The sequence below is a fragment of the Callithrix jacchus genome, chromosome 2 (genome assembly GCF_049354715.1).
Source record: "Callithrix jacchus isolate 240 chromosome 2, calJac240_pri, whole genome shotgun sequence".
Classification (NCBI taxonomy): domain Eukaryota; kingdom Metazoa; phylum Chordata; class Mammalia; order Primates; family Cebidae; genus Callithrix; species Callithrix jacchus.
This window is the reverse complement of record NC_133503.1, coordinates 67,671,525-67,691,456: the sequence shown is the minus strand read 5'-3', so window position 1 is coordinate 67,691,456 and position 19,932 is coordinate 67,671,525. Positions and strand designations below refer to the sequence as shown.

The 19,932-nt window shown below is 42.3% G+C and overlaps 1 pseudogene; it reads left to right on the top strand.

Moving 5' to 3' along the window:
- Positions 1-8,531: 8,531 nt before the first annotated feature.
- Positions 8,532-16,446, top strand: LOC144581562 (ADP/ATP translocase 2 pseudogene; annotated as a pseudogene).
- The last annotated feature ends 3,486 nt before the right edge of the window (positions 16,447-19,932 follow it).

Genomic DNA, 19,932 nt, shown 5'->3' with positions numbered 1-19,932 from the left:
GGCTGCTCTAGGTGCTTCATGTACCTTTATTAATTCATTTCCTCTCCACAGGAGCCTCACATGGTAGGGCAATCCCCTCCTCATAGGCTGTTGGATATTGGATTTGGAGGACCATTAGTATTTTATGGCTAAGAGGACAGGCTCTGGGAGGAGTCAGTGACCTGATAATTAATGATTTTTCATAATATTGTTAATTTGAATAGTATCTGCAGAATATGAATGATAATTAGTTTGTGTGGTCTTTGTGCCAGACATCACCTTGCCTCACACAACCCCCCACACCACCCTATTTTGTTAGGCATCATTATTATCATCTTCATTTTAGAGATGCGGAAACTGTTATCAGGACAGTTGAAGCAGCTTTCCCAGGACCACATAGCTAGTTAAAAACTGAACTGAGGCTCATTTCTCTCCTGTCTACTTCCCACCCAGGACCTTGGCAGATGGCATCAATTCATCAAGGAAGAGACTTCTGTTGAGCTTGCAAAATAGAAATGAAAAACAAAATGCCAGGGGCTGGCAGTGCTGGATTTTAAGCAGAGAAAACAGAACTTTCTGGAGTTTGAGGCTCAGTTGCCTACACCCACACGTGTCTGGCAAGTTGAGCTGGTGAGTGTGAGTGAGTGAGTGAGGAGAGCGGCAGCAGCTAGCTATATTTCTGCTGCTGGCAGGCACAAGGGCTCGGGCTCATGCTAAGAGAGGCAGCCCTGCTCGCATCTGCATGGTTCTACCAGCTGCCTCTGGCTCTACATCCTGTCGTTTCTCAGTGTGGGGGTAAACCGGATGACTGGCACTGGTTTGGAGGCTTTCTCACCTCCTCTGTGCATGGCAGAGGAGGTGAGAGCATGAGGATGGAAGCAAGTCATTTCTCCATTTGATGGCTTGTTGCGTAGCCTGGAGAAGATGCTTCACCTCTCTGTGCTTTACTTTCCTCATCTGCAAAATGGGGATAATAGTAATTCCTACCTGTTAGTGTTGTTGCAGAAGTTAAATTAGAAAGTACATCAATCCTGAGTACACAGTGCTTTTTAGCTACTACAAGCTCTTGTTATCAAAATTAATTAGTCAGTTTGCCTGGGTCCTTCTCCATGGGTCTTGATATGTTTGGTGCCATAAATATTCCCAGAAGTAGGAGTAAAAGTAACCAATATTGACTGGCAAATTTTACTTCAGGGCTTCACTTCAGCCTTGGGTTCAGTTTTCAAGGAGATTGGTAGACATGCTATTTTTTCAGTGAGAGGGGACCCCAAACACTACAGTTTCCTCTGCGTAAAGAGCTGTGGGTGGCATGAAGTAGCTGACCATTGGAGTTTCTGAGTCTGACCTCACTGGATCCTCCACTGCCTGAGGGCTGTTGTCCACCTTTAATGCTGTGACAGCTTCACAGCACAGACCTTGGCCTTGGGGCCTCTGAGCTTTCAGAGATGGTCCAGGACCTCCAAACGCATTGATAAAGATTCAGAGAAGTAAACCTGGGGGCAGCATAGTCACAGCCAGATCACTTGTGATAATTCCACAAAGAAGAGATGGAAAGAGAAGGGTTTTGAGGTAGAGGCAGAATGGGAGTGGCTGCCTACAATGATCTTGAGAGGAGCCGAGGGAGTTGCAGTTGGCAATTCTTGGGCCTCAGGCTCTGTCATTCCTATGTCTGACAAAGAAGGGAGCAAAGCGTGCTTGGTGGGCCAGGTCCCAGCAGTGCCGTGCTAAAACCATATAGCAGTGTGTGTTGCTGTTGAGGTCAGGTGAGTCTGAAGAAATCCTCAGCACCAGGAGCAGATGGAGTTTTGTTATGCAGCCAGGAGAGCTGAGTATGGTAGTAAAGACAGAATGTCACACACACGCACATCTCTGCTGTTTTTATTTTGGTTCTCAGTGTTAGCTTCTGCTACAACTCCTTTCTCTCTCCTTTCCTTTCCTTTCTTTCCCCTTCCCTTTCCCTCTTTTCTTCCCTTCCTTTCCCTTTATTCTTGTTTTGTACTGTCTTTCTTGAGATAGGGCTTCACTCTGTCACCCAGGCTAGAGGGCAGTGGTGTGATCATGGCTCACTGCAGCCTTGACCTCCTCAGTTCAAGCGATCCTCCCACTTCAGCCTCATGAATAGCTGGGACTAGAGGCGTGTGCCACCATGTCCAGCTAATTAATTTTTTTTGTAGAGACAGCTTCTTACTATGTTGCCCAGGCTAGTCTTGAACTCCTGACTTCAAGTGATCCTCCCTTTTTGGCCTCCCAAGGCATTGGGATTACTGGCATGAACCACTGCCCCAGCTTCTTTCCACTTCTGATATGTGGACATGAATGATATGGAAGAAAGAGAATAAAGAAAATTGATTTTCACCTTTCGAATTTCCTATCCTTCCCTAGGGAGTGCAGAGGACTTCTGAGCCCAGACAAGTATTAAATGAAATGCATAGGGATGAGCCACGCCATTCTCAGACTGGCGGGACATTTCCTAGACCATGGGGAGAGGCTATAGCTGTCAAGGAAGCAAACAAAAGAATGGACTGATATTTTGGGGTCGTGAGGAAGAATCCTGGACCCTGTTTCATTCCCAAACCAAGGTTTAGGGGACAAATAACAGGACTTCCAGATGTGATTTTTAGATTCAAGTGCAGAGGAGACTCAGGCCTCATCTTAGTGAAGTGGCAATACTGGAGAGAAGAAACAACCTTATTGTTACAGCTGAGCATTTAGGTAGATCGCTGGAACTCAATGACAAGGAGGCGACTCCTGTACCCCAGAGAGGGGCCCACAGGTCAGAGAGAGACCCCCAGAACAGGAGGGGCCTTGCTGCTGGTAGCAATCCCCTGCAGGGATGGATGTCAGTGAGAACAAAATTGTCTTTAATCCTTGGGCTCTTGGAATTATATAAGCTTCCTGGAGCTTCAGCCCCACGCTGGAGACAGAAAGGGGCTTCTATTTGCTGAGATCAAGCTTCTGCCACCCCAGTGGAATGGGTGCTGAAATAGAATGAAAACACATATAAAAAATAGGGCTACATTTTTTGTGCATCTGGGTTTGAGAACTGAGGTTTGCGTCTGCAAACCCGAGCAGAAGCCCGAGTCCCTGTAAATGCATTGCAGTTCCCTTTGCAAGATTAGCCAACAGAGGCTCAGAGAGGTTAATGAGCTGCCCAAGGTCCCACGAGGAATTCTGAAAGTAACAATTTTTAATAAGAGAACCAATCAGGCAGGTATTTTACTTCCCAGAGCCGTGGCTGTCCACACAGGGGTGGGGTTCATGAGATGCTCCTTTCTAGGCCCTGAGTCTGGCTCTTCCAGGGGCTTCCTGAGGCATCCACCTACGGACCCCACAGGGTTCTCTGGACACTGCCTGGACTCTGGTGTCCCAGGCTGCCACATGTTTCCCACAGCTGGGTTCTGTTGCCCCCGCCTCTCCTTCCCACTGCCTCATTCCCATCAGCCAGAAGCCCTTCCCTGAACTTCTTGATGCCTCCTGATTATGACATATATTCTACTTCTGCTGCCAATGCAGGGATAGCCCTCTCAGTTCTCATGTTGAAGGCCTTTTTCACTCTTTAGGTAACTGATGGTAGGAAGGAGGAATGTTCCCTCCTTTCAGATGACAGGTATCCCTTGCCAAGAGAACAGCTGTATTTTCAATCTGGCAGACTCTCTACATGATCACAACTTTAAACAGATGTCTCATGCCTGCAATCCCAGCACTTTGGGAGGCCGAGGCAGGTGGATCACTTGAGGTCAGGAGTCTGAGACCAGCATGGCTAACATGACAAAACCCCAACTCTATTAAAAATACAAAAATTATCTGGGTGTGAAGGCACATGCCTATAATCCCAGCTACTCAGAAGCATGTGCCTGCAATCCCAGCTATGCAGGAGAATCGCTTGAACCTGGGAGGCAGAGGTTGCAGTAAGCCAAGATCATGCCACTGCACTCCAGCCTAGATGACAGAGCAAGACTCTGTCTCAAAACAAACAAACAAACAAACAAACAAACAAACAAACACCTTAAACACACAAGAACATTCATCAAATGAACAAGTGCAGAAGGTGATAAAGGGGCTCTTAATTCCCAGAGGATAGGGCTGGAGGCTGGGCTTCCATTGAGCTCCACAGTCCTCTCTCCTCTCACAGTCCCATGATGGTGCAGAGAGGGTAGAGAAAAGCAAGAACCTCACCATGAGGTGGGATTCTGGGGGGCCCCTCCAGCTTGTGGCAGAAAGAGATATGATCCCATGGACTTTTCACTGCTCATGACCTCAGTATTTTAGCACTGGTTTCCTTCATTTATTATTCTGGAACTTCTGGGTACCCAAAAGAGAAAAAATACTGTTCTCAGCTGATTTCATTCTTGGATTTTCTAGAATAGCATGATTTTTTCCTGCTTCTCAAGCAGTTAATAGCTTTTGTGGACAAGTGAAAATTAAACAGGAAATGGCTCACTCCAAGGCCACGGGAACTGTGATCTGCTTTACTTAGCAGCTCTTGATGTGGCCCCAAACCCTGATACCATGGACCTACTAATGAGGCTCCAGACACATCTCTACACCTGTGGCCAGGAAGGGAGCTAATGACAGGTTTGATTAAATGAATTAAATTGTATTTATAGTCCTGGGGGCTGGGGAAGGGGGAGCAGTGTTAAAATTTTGCTAAGCATTTTCTGAAAAAGATAAAGGATACAACCTAATATATTTTCAGTTCCCTGTCTGTGGTGAGAACTGAAAATGCATTGCAGTTCCCTTTGCAAGATTAGCCAACAGAGGCTCAGAGACATTAATGAGCTGCCAAGGTCCCATGAGGAATTCTGAAAGGAAACAGACCTTAGGGGTCCCTTTATTCCCTGTGCCTCAATTTTTCCATCTGTAAAATGTGGACAGTAATAGTACCAGCCTCATAAAGATGTAAAGGTCAAATGAATAAAGACCACAAAGTGACTCTTGCATAGTAAGTGTTAGTGAATGTGAGCATCCCTGGCTGTTCCCGCTGGTGCCTAGAAGTGATTCCTGTTGCATGGGGTACATTCCTCAGGGATTGCCAAAGCTCCTCTGCCTTTCTTCAGGCACACCGAGCTAGCATGAACCTAAACTTGCACAAGATGACCTGATTTCAAAGGAATTTGATGCCTCGATTCAAGGAAGCGTACAAGAGTATGCTTCTATCTGCAGCTTCTGTGGATTGCACCTTGCTGTTTAGGTAAATTGTCTTTGTCTAGAGGATACTAATCTAGTTTTGCTTAATGCCAACTCACATAAAGGCAGAGAGCAAAGTTAAGCCCATGTAAACATATATGGGCCTGTAGTGATGCTGAGGGCCTTCTAGAACATGTGGGCTTTCTGCCTGTATGGTGACAGCCTCTGATAGTGGCATGATGTCACGTTTGTGAATCAGGTGTCTGCATATTCATGCATAGAAAAAATGTTTGGAAGGTCCTCTTTAAAAGCTTAACAGTTATTAGCTTAGGATGGTAGGCTTGTGGTTGGCTTTTCTTATTTATTTGATTTATCTATATTATCTAATTTTTCTTCAATGAATAAACATTATTTAATAAAATTAAATAAAATGACTGTTCTTTGTATATTACTCTGTTCTTATGCTGCTATGAAGAAATCCTGAAGACTGTTCTTTGTATATTACTTTGTTCTTATGCTGCTATGAAGAAATCCTGAAGACCAGGTCATTTATAAAGAAGAGAGGTTTAACTGATTCACAGTTCTGCATGGCTGGGGAGGCGTCAGGCTACTTATAATCATGGCAGAAGGTGAAGGGGAAGCAATGCACCTTCTTCACAAGGCGGCAGGAGAGATAAGTGCTGAGCAAAAGGGAAACAGCCCTTATAAAACCATCAGATCTCGTAAGAACACACTGTCATCCGAGCAGCTTAAGGGTAACTGTTCCCATGATTCAGTTATCTCCCACAAGACCCCTCCCATGACACATGAGGATTTGGGGAACTACAATTCAAGATGCGATTTGGGTAGGGAACAAGGCCAAACCGTATCATTTGCCAACTCCCTTTTTTATGCTGGACATTATATGTTTTTAATATATGTTTGCTCTTGAAACCTCACAGTTGTTTCTTCAAGGAAATAATTATTATTTTCATGCTTTTAAGAAGGAAGCTGAGACTTGGAAAAGCTAGAGAATAAAAGTCATTTTTTACCTTTCCACAAGGATCTTTTCCAAAATTAAGGGTCCTTTAATGATTCCTTTCAGATTTTTCATTAGAGACCCAAATAATAAACTCTCCAGCCCTCTCCCTTTTTTGTTAAGCAGCCAGTACCCTGAAAAACTTCTGTCTTCTTCTCAGGTCCTGGGAAGAAGATTTTGTGATATCACGGGCTCAGCAAATTTGTGCCCGGGTCTGGTGACATCATTAAGGCTTGCTGGGCCAAGAGACCATAGATGCTTGGCTGAAGCTGTCTCAGCAAGACAGAGTCCTGGCTATCCAAGGAGCCTGCCTGGGGCTGGGCAGGCAGTGGTGCTGAGCAGAGAGAACCCAGAGCTGGCCTGCCCTTGCCCCATGACACTCTGGATCCACAAAGCAAAGTTGCCTAGGGGTGGGGGTTAACACCTTTGCTTGGGTTTCTGGGACAGGTGTCAAGCAACTTTTAAAAGGCTGTATGGAGGGGGGTTGTATCTTGAACTTGGTTTAGTGGTGACAGGAGCTGTTTGGGGTCATTTAGTGCATTCTTTAAATTGAGCTCTGCTGACTGCTGCAGTTTTAAACCAAGAACACCAGAGCATGTTTTCCTGGGCTGATATGTGGGTTAAATGGGTGAGTGGATGATGATTTGGTGTCTGGGAAAATTACAGGGGATTATGAATCTGAGGAGAATTAGCTTCATACTCACTGCCAATGGACAGGCTCATAAATAGATACTTTCAGTATGAAATGTGCCATAAAAAGGTCTGCACAGCTCAGAGATGGGAGTCTGGAGTGAGAGGACAGTTGTGAAGGGGCACAGAGGTCTGAGAAAAACACAAAATTAAAGCTAGGTCACAGATAGGAGTAGTAATCATCTGTTGAGTATTGATGGGTTGTAGACGGTGTTCTGACACATTATAATCAGCTCATTTCCTTTGTCACAAGCCCAGGAGGCGATACTATTATTCTCCAAAAATAAGAGAACTTAAGTTATTTGCCCAAAGTCACATGATTAGTGGCAGAGCTGAAATCCAAACTCAATTTTGTCTGACTCTAAAGCTTGAGTCAGACATGTTTTAAAGCTAGATGATGAGAAAGCAAAGTCTACAATTGAAGAAAAAGGATTGAGGTGGCCAACAGGGAGTTTGAGCAGTCCTGAGTTGTCTTCTCTTGTCTGTGAACACTCCTCCTTAGCAGAAGTAGCAGATGTCTAGGCTCTAAACAAGGGTTTCTCAACTTTGGCACATTATTATTTTTGGTGGAATTGCTACTTGTTGTGGGTGCTGTTCTGTGCATTACAGGGAAGTTAGCAGCATTGTTGGCCTCTGCCTAAGGGATGCTAGGTGCATCCCTTTTTCCCTCAGTTGTGATAGACAAAAATATCTCCAGTTATTGGCAAATGTCTCTGGGAGACAAAATACTTCCCTTTCCAATAAGAACCCTATGCTAAGTACAGTGATGCCTGAGTGAATGTTCTACTCAAATTGAGTTCCCAGTTTATACAATCAGCCAGCCCTTTATACAATCAGGCCTATGCATCAATGCTATTCATTTCAAGCTTAACAGGCTCCAGATGGAACCCCTGGTCTCCCACCAATTTGTTCTCCCTGCATCAATTTTTCTAGGTCACTTCAAGACATCTCCATTTACTCATTTGCTCAAAGGAGAAGACCCAAACTCATCTTTAATCTTTTCCTTTTCTCTCACCCTCATATCCAATATATCAACAAGGTTTATTTGTTCAATATCCAAAGTACTTCCTGAACCCACATACCTCTGTCTGCCTCAACTTCCTACGCCACCCACACCAGACTCACCTCTCACCAAGATAACCCCACTTACCTCTTTAACTGCTTCTACTGGTTGCCTCCTCTCAGCTCATTCTCCAGACAACAGCAATAATGATCTTTTTAAAGCACCAATGTGATTCTGTCACATGTCTGCTTGAGTTATTTCAATCTCTTCTCATAACTGTTGAAAAAAAATCCCCTGCAAACCATGGCACTTAAAACTTTACTTGTTCTGGTCCTGGCCAACGTTTCTGACCTTACTGCATGTCTTCTTCCTCTTGCAGAAAGCCTTGAGGCTACGTTGCTCTCACTCTGTTAATCAAACAGGCAACCTCTTTCTGGTTTCAGAGCTTTTGCACTTTCTGTTCCTTCTTATGGAAATGGTTTCTCCCCTGAGGTCAGTTGCATTCTCCCCTCAGGCTTCTGCACACAGTTTCTCTGCATGGCTGTACTCACTTAATCTTTGCATGGCCAGAACTTTTTAATCCAAATTCAATATCAGCTCCTCAGAGAGACTTTTCCTGGCCCACTAATCCTAAATCACTATTCTAACTCTGCTATCCTCTGCCTCAGGGCTGTTCCTTGTATTTAACTTGAAAAATATGTATTTATATATTTAGATGTTTACCTTTCAAATATTTTTCTCTGATAAAATGTTGCCTTGCACGTAATCCGGTTTGAGAAACTTTTAAAACAAACTCTCCAGTATGGTTGGACTTCAAGGCTTCATGGTTTTTCTAAAGAGAAACTGTGGCCCACAGCCCCGGAGTCAAAGCCGGTTCCTGGCCCAGTCCCGTCCTGCAGCAGCCTGCCTCCTCTTTCCTTTCAACATGACAGATGCCACTGTGTCCTTCGCCAAAGACTTCCTGGCAGGTGGAGTGGCCGCAGCCATCTCCAAGATGGCAGTAGTGGCCATCGAGCGGGTCAAGCTGCTGCTGCAGGTACAGCATGCCAGCAAGCAGATCACTGCAGATAAGCAATACAAGGGCATTATAGACTGCGTGGTCCGTATTCCCAAGGAGCAGGGAGTCCTGTCCTTCTGGCGCGGTAACCTGGCCAATGTCATCAGATACTTCCCCACCCAGGCCCTTAACTTTACCTTCAAAGATAAATACAAGCAGATCTTCCTGGATGGTGTGGACAAGAGGACCCAGTTTGGCGTTACTTTGCAGGGAATCTGGCATCAGGCGGTGCTGCTGGGGCCACATCCTTGTGTTTTGTGTACCCTCTTGATTTTGCCCGTACCCATCTAGCAGCAGATGTGGGTAAAGCTGGAGCTGAAAGGGAATTCCGACGCCTCGGTGACTGCCTGGTTAAGATCTACAAATCTGATGGGATTAAGGGCCTGTACCAAGGCTTTAACGTGTCTGTGCAGGGTATTATCATCTACCGAGCTGCCTACTTCGGTATCTATGACACTGCAAAGGGAATGCTTCCGGATTCCAAGAACACTCCCATCGTTATCAGCTGGATGATCACACAGACTGTCACTGCTGTTGCCGGGTTGACTTCCTATTCATTTGACACTGTTCGCCGCCACATGATGATGCAGTCGGGGCGCAAAGGAACTGACATCATGTACACAGGCACACTTGACTGCTGGAGGAAGATTGCTCGTGATGAAGGAGGCAAAGCTTTCTTCAAGGGTGCATGGTCCAATGTTCTCAGAGGCACGGGTGGTGCTTTTGTACTTGTCTTGTATGATGAAGTCAAGAAGAACACATAAGTTATTTCCTGGGAATTGTCCCCCTGTGAACAAGCATGTTGTATTATATAACGTATCTTGAGCATTCTCGACAGACTCCTGGCTGTCAATTTATCTGTGGCAACTATTTACTGGTTGAAAATGGGAAGCAATAATATTCATCTGACCAGTTTTCTCTTAAAGCCATTTCCATGATGATGATGAAGGGACTCAATTTTATTTTTTATTTCAGTCACTCCTGATAAATATCAAATTTGGAGAAATAAAAATATCTAAAATTAAAAAAAGAGAAACTGTGGAGAAGTGGATTCTAGTTACCCGTGGTTTCACTAAGAAGACTCTTGCTGAAGCTGGCAGAGAATTGTACAGATTGGTTGCAGCTGCCTCAATTTGCTTTTCTGACCAAACACCCCTCAAAAGCATTTGGGAGTCATCAGCAGCTTTGCTAAGAACTGTCCTTGGAAATGAAACTAACATGCCCGAAAGGAGGGGATGGAAAATGCCATAGTGGGAACTGTCCCCTTCTCTGCACATAGAGAATGTGCGTGCTGACTGCCTGTGACTCTCTGAGTTTCTGGAGAAGTTTCCTGATCAAGGGTAAAGGAGAGGTGATTGGCAGCAAAAGGCCACGCCAAGGAGGCTGTGCCTCCTGTTTGAAGCCCTCCTTCCTTACACTATGATCCTTCGTCTGAAGGAGTCATGCTCTATTTTCACCATGCATACTTAAATATTGAGGATGATCTTTGGGAGGGAACAGAATAATGGGGGTCTTGACGCTTTTGTTCTACTTTCAATACTCAAGTATTTACTAATCAGCCAGTTATAATGCTTTTATTTCTTTTACTTTAAAGACATTAAGGTGCTAAATAAGTAAGTGCCCCCAGAAGCATTTTAAAGTATCATACATGGTTTCTAATATTTGTTAATTTATTCAACATACATCTCCTGAGCACTTGGTCTGCACTAGATCCTGCATGGGACACTCACTTCATAGATGCAATCTGTTATAATTTCTACAAAACCCTAGAGAAGCATTCTTAATTCCTATTTCATGGATGAGGAAACCGAGGCTCAAAAGGTAACTTGCCTAGGATCTCACTGAGAGTAACAGAGACAAGATCTGTTTAACTCCAAATCCCATGATCTTTACTTTTGTCTTAAAATTTATTTAAAAATATTTAACATACACAAAAAGGTATAAATAATCATATACCATCCAGATTTAAGAAATAGAATATTACATATAAAAATAAAGCTTTCTGGGTAGACCAGTCTCTCTCCCTCCACAGCCATTCTGATTGTATGTCTCATGTGTATTTGACAGGAAACCATTAATATAAATTTTATTTTCCAGTGCATATCATTTTACTTCTACCACATATGTATATTTCTAAAACATATACAACATTCTTGCATGTTTAAAAACTTGAATATAGATATTATTCGTTTGGTGTATATTTTTCTTCAATATACCTTTTCGCTCACTATTATTATTTTGAGATTCTCCCAAGTAGCTTAGGTTTATTTTCTCCTTGATCTTGCTACAAGACCCCACAACCCAAGGTGCTCAGGCTAGTGGGACATGGATGTAAAGATAACTTATAAAACTGTGAAATAATGGTAGTATGACATAAAGAATCGGAGCCCCATGAGCTGCAAGAGCAACACATTTAGCTCAGGGGGATCATGGAGAGCTTCGTGGAGGAGGTGCCTTTGAAAAAAGTTGAAGAGAGAAGGAAGAGGACATTTCAGGAAGCAGAAACAGCATTTGGAAAGAAACAGCATGTTACCATGAAGAGAGTGAGAGAGCGAGAGCAAGAAGGGGCAGGGAAGAGGAGTCCAGTGTTGCCAAAAAATGGACTATGAGGAGAGTCATGGCAGGATGTGAGACTGGGAAAACCACTGAGTGCTTAATAATGAGGAAATAAAGGGCTTCTGGTGCTCTTTTCTTGTGTATGGTTACCAATTCCAAAGGGTATTCACAGTCATTCTGAAAGATAGGGAAATTTCAACTTAAAAAATTAAGTCACTGCCCCTAAGTCACAAAACTGGAAGGTGGAAGAGCTGAAAGTCAAACTCAAGTCCCTGTGATCAAGTCCAGGGTGCTTCCTTCTATGTCATTTATATGACTGACATTGGCAGATAGAAAAAATAGGAAGGTGGTTTTAGGGAAGTGGGATGAAGGGTGTCTGGTGAAAGCTGGCACTCTTTCTATGTATAAACAAAAGAATACTCAGAATATCTGATCTCCACTTACAAAACACAGATAAATCTAGATCTTTTGTAATATTTTGTGGTTGACAATTAAAACATTTTAGTAGTGTGACGGACCAATCCAAACATGTTTGTGGCTCACATGTGGTCATTGTACTGTGACCATTGTTTGTGACTTTTGCAGACATAATCCAGCAATGCCCTTAAGATGAGTATGTTATAAACAGAAAGAAAGAGAGAGATATATATAAATAGGTAGCAATCATAAAGACAGCAGTCCCCATTTTATAGATAACAAGGCGAGTCCCAGAGGTGAGAAGGTTTAAACAGGAGGAAAAGAGCAGGGACTGAATCAAAATTTGGGCCCTTCTTACTACCTATTTAGTCTCCGTGTGAGAGATGTGGTCTTAAAGTTGCTGTCTGTCATTCTTGTTCACTGAATAGCTGAGCCCTTTTCCTCTTTGTGAAGACTCACTCATCTTTGAGACAGAATCTACTTTTCACTATAGACAATAAAAGCAACAGATCTTTTTCTAGGCTCCCTTGTGCATGGCACTGAATTTGTCCTTCATGTGTACCCACCTCAAACTTTGAATGACAAGCTAGTGACACCAAAAACACAGACCAATCTTTTGTGGGGATGAGTTAGTTGTGGCAATGGGGTTTATCTTTTATGTATTTTTTTCATCTGGTAAAGTGTTGCATGGCACATAATCCAGTTTGAGAAACTTTTAAAATAAACTCTCCAGTATGATTGGGCTTCAAGGCATCATGGTTTTTCCAAAGAGAAATTGTGGAGAAACGGATTCCAATTACCAGTGTTTTCACTAAGAAGACCCTATTTCTGAAGCTAGCAGGGAATTGCAGAAGTTGGTTGTGGCTGCCTCAATTTACTTTTCTGACCAAACCCCCCGCAAAAAGCTTTTGGGAACCATCAACAGTTTTGGGCAGAGGTTAGCGGTACCTTGGAGCTGTCCTTGGTGCCGAAACTGACACACCAACAAAGAGGGGATGGGAAATGCTGCATCAGCTTCATCTAAATTCCAGTTTCAGTGTCATCACCTGCCTTAGTTCATTTTCTGTTACTTATAATAGAATACAGAAAACTGTAATTTATAAAGAAAAGAAATTTATTTCTTGCAGTTATGAGGGCCGATAAATCCAAGGTAAAGTGGTCACATCTGGTGGGCTTGTGAAAAATCTTGTTGGTGGAGATTTTCTGAGGAGTCCCAAGATGTCACAGAACATCACGTGATGAGGGGTCTGAGTTTGCTACTCTGCCCTCTCTCTTATAAAATCACAGATGCCACTCTTGCCATAAACCATTAACTCATTAACCCATTAATCCAAGGATACATTAATCCATTCATGAGATCAGAGTCCTCATGACCCAATCACCTCTTAAGGGCCTCACTTATCAATACTGCCACATTGGGGATTAAATTTTAATAAAGTTTTGGAGGGGACAAACACTCCATTAATATTGGCAGTATAAGCTGCTGGGTATCTCCTCATCCATGGCAATTATAAACTGGCATCTTTACTGGGTCAATATGTGCGGTGATTTAGAGACATTATCCTAGGCTGCATAGCTTCTGAATCCAGGCCTCCACTCGTTCAGAGATGCAAGAACTCTCCAATATCACCAGAGCAAATCATTTTTCTATTTAAATTAGCCAGAGCCAGTCCTTGATACAGGTTCCCTGATTCCCAAACCCTAAAAAATACAGAAAAGACTACTGGGAGTTTTGCATGCTCAGTTTTATTTTTCCAACATTTCACTTGCTAAAGTTTCATTTAAAATTACTGACAGCAATTTTCTGATTGCCTGTGATAATATATTCTGGCTATTTATGACTCCATCTGTGGGGAGAACAAAAATCCTCCTGAATTCCTTGAGTGATAGCCTTTGCATAATTTTGCTCTGCCCTCTTGTTCTTATTACTGTGCCTCTAAATAGCCACACTGACTGATTTTCTTTCCAAATCACAGGAGTCAAAGTCTCCTCTTTGCAGTATCCTCATTTTCAGAGAATATGGTTGCATAGCTTCAGTTTTAGTCTTTTCTTGGATATTTGTGTCTTCCTTGTTTTCCCAAAGTTCTTGTTTGGGAGTGCTGTATTAGTCAAGACAGGCTAGGTTATGTCACAGTAACAAATAATACTAAAATCTTAGTGTCTTACAATACCAGAAGTTTGGGTCTATCCTAGGGTCAGACAGATTCTACTTTTACTTCTTCACTCTGAGGCCCAGCTGATGGAAAATCCTCTTTCTGGAACATTGTCATATGTATAGCAGAAAAGAAAGAGATGTAGCAAATCGTGTCTGACTCTTGAAGCTTTTCTCAGGAAATGAATCATCACTTCTTCCCTGCTGTCATGGACCAAAGAAGTTACATAGTTTACTCCTAAATTCATTAAGGTGGGGATGTATAATCCTCCCACAGGGAAAGGAAATACAAAGAGAGAAAACACATTTTTGGACTAATCAGACATTAAGTTCCTTTCCTCCTTTTCAAACAGAAACCCTCAAGTTCCTCCTCTTCTTAAGAGAGACCTCAAGAACTGCCCCTGCTGCCTCCAGGGGCTTCAAGACTAAAGTTCAGATGCTCCGCAAGAGGTGTTATAAATTCTGCCTGGTCCTTACCAGATATGAAGCACCTAGATTCAGAAAACAATTGTCATAGTTAGGTTTCTCTAGAAAGATACCTTGAGATAGGGACTCAACATGCAAATGATTTATCTGGGAAATAAAAAAAAACACTGGTAGAGTATTGGAGAAGTGAGACAAAAAAAGAAGGTAGTCAAAGGAGCCAATAAAAGGCATGGGGAATTGGAGCTAAATCCCACTGGAGAAACGATGAGAGCCAGTGAAGACAGACAACTCAACATCCCACTTGAAAGATTGGGAACCTTGGGTACTTATAATTGATTCCCATCAGTCATTGGTTGAGGGATGTTCCCAAATGGGTTAATTCCTCAGCAGTTCTACCTTCCATGTTGGCGAAAGGAATCCTCAGGCCAAGAGACTCTAGTGATGTAGTTGGATATCAGTAAGTATGTGTGGCAAAGTCAAAATAAGGTTGTAGGAATAAAACGCCAGTATCATCACTATACCTGTGAGTCAAAAATATATCTGTTTATTTCTCCCCAAAATAACAGTGTCAGAACAGAGATAGAATAATCTTAATAAATACTGTATTTTGGAAAGGAAAAGAATGAAAAGCACATAGCAGTCACTGGCCCATAGCAATTCTGTAATCCTGTATGACAGACATGAGATTTCTAGGTGGGGTTGGGATATCTATTGTTCTCCTTCACCCTTTGGGATGATGTCCTTCCTTTTCCATGATCCTTCTTCGATGCAATTGAAGAGGGCTTTGGAAAACAATCCCTCCTGGGGATTGTTTCCCTCTCACTTGCTTTCTTCCATAGAAGGTTGATAACCCACAAGTTTTAAACTGTTACAATTTTTACTTTTTATCTAGAGTGGTGGTTATTTTGACATAAAACTCTTAAAAACGTAGCTAGTATCTTTCAGTCAACAACATATGCCTGTAGCTACACCCACAGGAAGCCAGTAGCTTCCTGAGACATGACTTTCTCTCAAAATTTAGTTGTTTTTACCTTTTTACCCATTTTCTGAGTGAACCTTTGAGATCTTTTTTTTTTCCTGAGCAATTTGATCTAAAAGATTTATTAGAGCTGTCTTAGTTTTCTATTACTGTCTAATGAGCTGCCACAATCTTATTGGCTTAAAACAACACACAATAGTCATCTCTAGTTCTGTCAGTCAGAAATCTGGGCAGTGTCTCATAAGGCTGACATCAAGGCATCAGCTGGGCTGAGTGTCTTTCTGAAGCTCAGGGTCCTCTTTCAACTCATGTAGTTGTAGGATAGAGGTCTTTGGTTTCCTGCTGACTTTTCTCCAGGGATCACTTTTAATTCCTAGAGGATGTCATCTGGTTCTTACACCTTCAAAACCAGCCACAGAATTTCGCATTCCTCAGATCTCTGTAAACACCGTTAAGGGTTCACCTGGTTATCAAGACCACCCAGGAAAATCCACTTTTTGACAAAACTTAAAATCTCCTGATGAGGGGCCTTAATTACATCTGCAAAATCCCTTTTGCCATGTAACTTAAGATAACCAAGGGAGTGATACCCCTTTATATCCAGTTTCTGCTTACATTCAAGGGGAGGAGAGTATATAAGGTGTGTGCACACATACCAACCTAGTCAGAAGACACATATGCCATCTTAATTCAGAGGGCTTAACAGGAGGCCTGGTGGCTGCAATCTTGGGTTGGCCCTTCCCAGGAAGCTAGCTTTTAATCAACCATTGCCACTTCTCAGGTTTTTTATTCCCCCTCTGCTAGAGTTTCAGAAGTTGTACCTCCTGAAAATATACATGGTCTTTTGTTTCTAGATTTACTAGTGTGTTTTGGTCTTGGCTAAAATTTGGCCAATTCTTTCTGATATCTTCTCTTTCTTGTCTAGAGTTGCAAGCTCATCAGGGCTCTTATGGCAGGTGAAACTTTTACCAAATGTTTTACCTCTGCACTACATGGGCTTCCATCCAGCCAGTCTCCAAAGACATATTTTATTTTTTATAGAAGAAACTCCACTTTTGGAACAAATATATTTGGTTAGAATAGGCTTGGTATGCTGCAGCATAGCAAGTGACTTTAAAACCTCCGTGTCTTTCAACAATAAAGTTTTATTACCTGCCCTGCAACACATCATCCTGGGGCTGCTGCATCTCCACGCTGATACCCAAGCTGATGGAACACCTTCTACATGGTACAGTGCCAGTTTTTGTGGCAGAGGGGGAAAGAGACGTGGCTGGCTCTTAAAACTTCTCCCTGAAGTGAGAAGCATCATGCCAGTCCACATTTCAGGTCAGAAGCAAGTGAAGATGTGAAGATCTCTGTGTTCAACAAGATGGAGATGTATAATTCGATTGCAGGGACTGATAGTACACCAGGAATATTGGAACATTTGGTAAGCAGTAATACAATGGAATACTTCCGTTTCTTTATGAAAAGGCATTTCATAATCAATTTCAGGAGGAGGGCACTAGCCCCCTACCTGGTTTCTCTCCCTCCAGTATCTTTGTTGAGCAACACACGTTTGCAATTTAGGAAGCAATGCTGAGATCCTTCTTAAAGGAGGAAGCAGAATCATCTTTTTTTGGTTAGCAATTCTCAACCTTTTGTGCCACCCACTGTTAAACCTTCTAACTTATATATCCACTTAACAGGGCACTGTCAGTAATAGCTTGCATTCTTTGCCTTACAATGTTTATCTTTGTCTATCTTTGGTTTATACATATGACTTACATAATTTATGTATTCATTACACCAATTGTTTCTGAATGACAGAGAGGATCTGGGTATCAAAATGTGGAAGATCTTGGCTATTTTTTGCAGCATCTACAGCTTAATTGGCATTTCTGTAGATCAATTTTCCAAGAACCCATAGGGATATCAAGGCTTTAATTGCTTTCTAGATTGTTATGATGGTTGACTGTGTATTAATCAGGGTACAGTTGGAAAAAGAGAAAACACATGAGTGTGATGGATGCTCTTACTATGGGAAGCACAGCTGATCATGGGAGAATGAAGGACAGGTTCATGGTGGTGGGAAGGCAAAACAGTACTGACACTGTGATGTTTAAACTGAGCTTTAAAGGGTGAGGACATGTTATCCAGGTGAAAGGGGTAAGAATTATGGAGGTGAGATTGGAAATTACAAGCAGAGAACAACAGGTATGAAGACTTGGGAAGCAGTTTCGTGTGGTGGTTAAGAGTTTAGGCTTTGGATTTGGGCTGATTTGGGTCTGAATGTCAGATCTAAGGCTTACAGGATGATAAATCCTGGACAAATTATTTAGTACTTGGGGCCCTAATTTCCTGAAGGATGATTGTAATGATATTTCAACCTTAAATTTACATCAGTTATTATTAGGGACATCAAAATGATCACAATCACTTTTAATAAGAGCATAAAAATATAACTGAGTAAGGTGTTACCAGGCAATGGGAGTAGATTTGTATGTGGGCAGAATGAATGTACAGCATGGTGACCCAGAGTTGGGGGAGGCAGGTGATAGAAGCTGAAGCTAAATATGGAAGCTGTAAAGTTTTGAGGGTTTTCGAAATGTGGGTTTTAGACTTTATATAAAAGCAAAAAAGAATGATAGAAATAAATAACAAGAGAAATAACATGGTCAAATTAGTGCATAGAAAGTGCATTCTATAGAAGCGTGGAGGATGAACTGCCTCAAATTAGGTAATTTATAAAGAAAAGAGATTTAATTGACTCACAGTTCAGCATGGTTGGGGAGGCCTCAGGAAACTTACAATTATGGCAGAAAGTGAAGGGGAAGCGAGGCATGTCTTACAGGGTGGCAGGAGTGAGAGAAAGAGAGAGAGGGAGAAAGAGAGGGAGAGAGAGAGAAAGAACAAGAGAGAGAGAATGTGTGTGTGTGTGTGTGTGTGTGTGAGAGAGAGAGAGAGACAGAGTGTGTGTGTGTGTGTAGGGGTGGGGGAGGGAAGTGCCACACTTTAATCCACTAGATCTTGTGAGAAATCACTCACTATCATGAGAACAGCATGGGGGAAAACCACCCCCATGATCCAATGACCTCTCACCAGGACCCTCCCCTAACATGTGGGGATTACAATTTGACAGAAGATTTGGGTTGGGACACAGAGTGAAACCATACCAGCTAGTTAGCAGACTGGCCTATGGTCCAGGTGAGAGATGAAGTGGCTTGACCTGGGAATGGTTGTGGCCATGGAGAGGCTGACACACTAGAGATTCAGAGTACCTTGCTATGAGATGAAAGACTGATGAGGAAAAAACCTACTAGTGTCCTGTAAAGGACTCCTGGAAGTCTTTGGGGGCCACTAGTATTTACTAGTTAGGGATATAGACAGCCCAGAAATGATATATTTCTATCTCCACTCTTCACAAGTAAAAACTGAGTCTTTGAAGAATGATGGCTTGCTCAGATGAGCCTGGGTGGACTCTACCCTCAGTGTTGTAATAAACACACCTCAGTAATCAGTAACATAACATAGTTGTGTTTACAAATTGCCATCACCATGTGATGGCCAGTTTTTTTGTGTCAACTTGTCTAGGTTATTCAATTAAACAGTCCCCAGTTATTCAATTAAACACCAACTCAGATGTTACTGCACAGTTACTTCATAGATGTCATTAAAATCCATACTCAGTTTACTTTAACTGGTGGAGATTATCTTAGATAACCTTAACCTGATTCTGTCAGTTGAAAGGCCTTAAGAATAGAGTTGAGAATTTCCTCTAGAAGAATAAATCCCATCTACCTAATAGTAGTTTTGCTAGTATTCGATAGCACAGTAGTGTGACTACAGTTAACAATATTGCATATTTCAAAATACCTAGAAAATGAGATATGAAATGTTTCTAACATTTCAAATAAAAGTTGGAATGATAAGTGTTTTAGGTGATGAATATTCTAATTATCCTAATTTGATCACTACACATTTTATGCTTGTATCAAAATATCACATGTACTCCATAAATATGTATAATTATTATGTAACAATGAAAAAGAAAAAAGAAATCCCACCTGCGGACTGACTGAAGCTTTAGCTTGTGCTGGGGACTTCCACTGTTCTTCCTGATGGCCTGCCCTAAGGATTCAGACGCTTCTAGGCAGGCCCCACAATAGTATAAGCCAATTCCTTGCAATGAATGTTTTAATATATACCTCTTAATAATTCTATTTCTCTGGTTGAATTCTAACTGATAAAACTGTCCATTTGGCTAGGTGCAGTGGCTCATGCCTATAATCCCAGCACTTTGGGAGGCTGAGGCAGGTGGATCATGAGGCCAAGAGATCGAGACCATCTTGGCCAATATGGTGAAACCCCATCTCTACTAAAAATACAAAAATTAGCTGGGCATGGTGGTGCTCACCTGTAGTCCCATCTACTTGAAAGTCTGAGGTAGGAGAATTGCTTGAACCTCCTACCTCAGGTAGAGGTTACAGTGAGCCAAGATCACACCACTGCACTCCAGCCTGGCAACAGAATGAGACTCTGTCTCAAA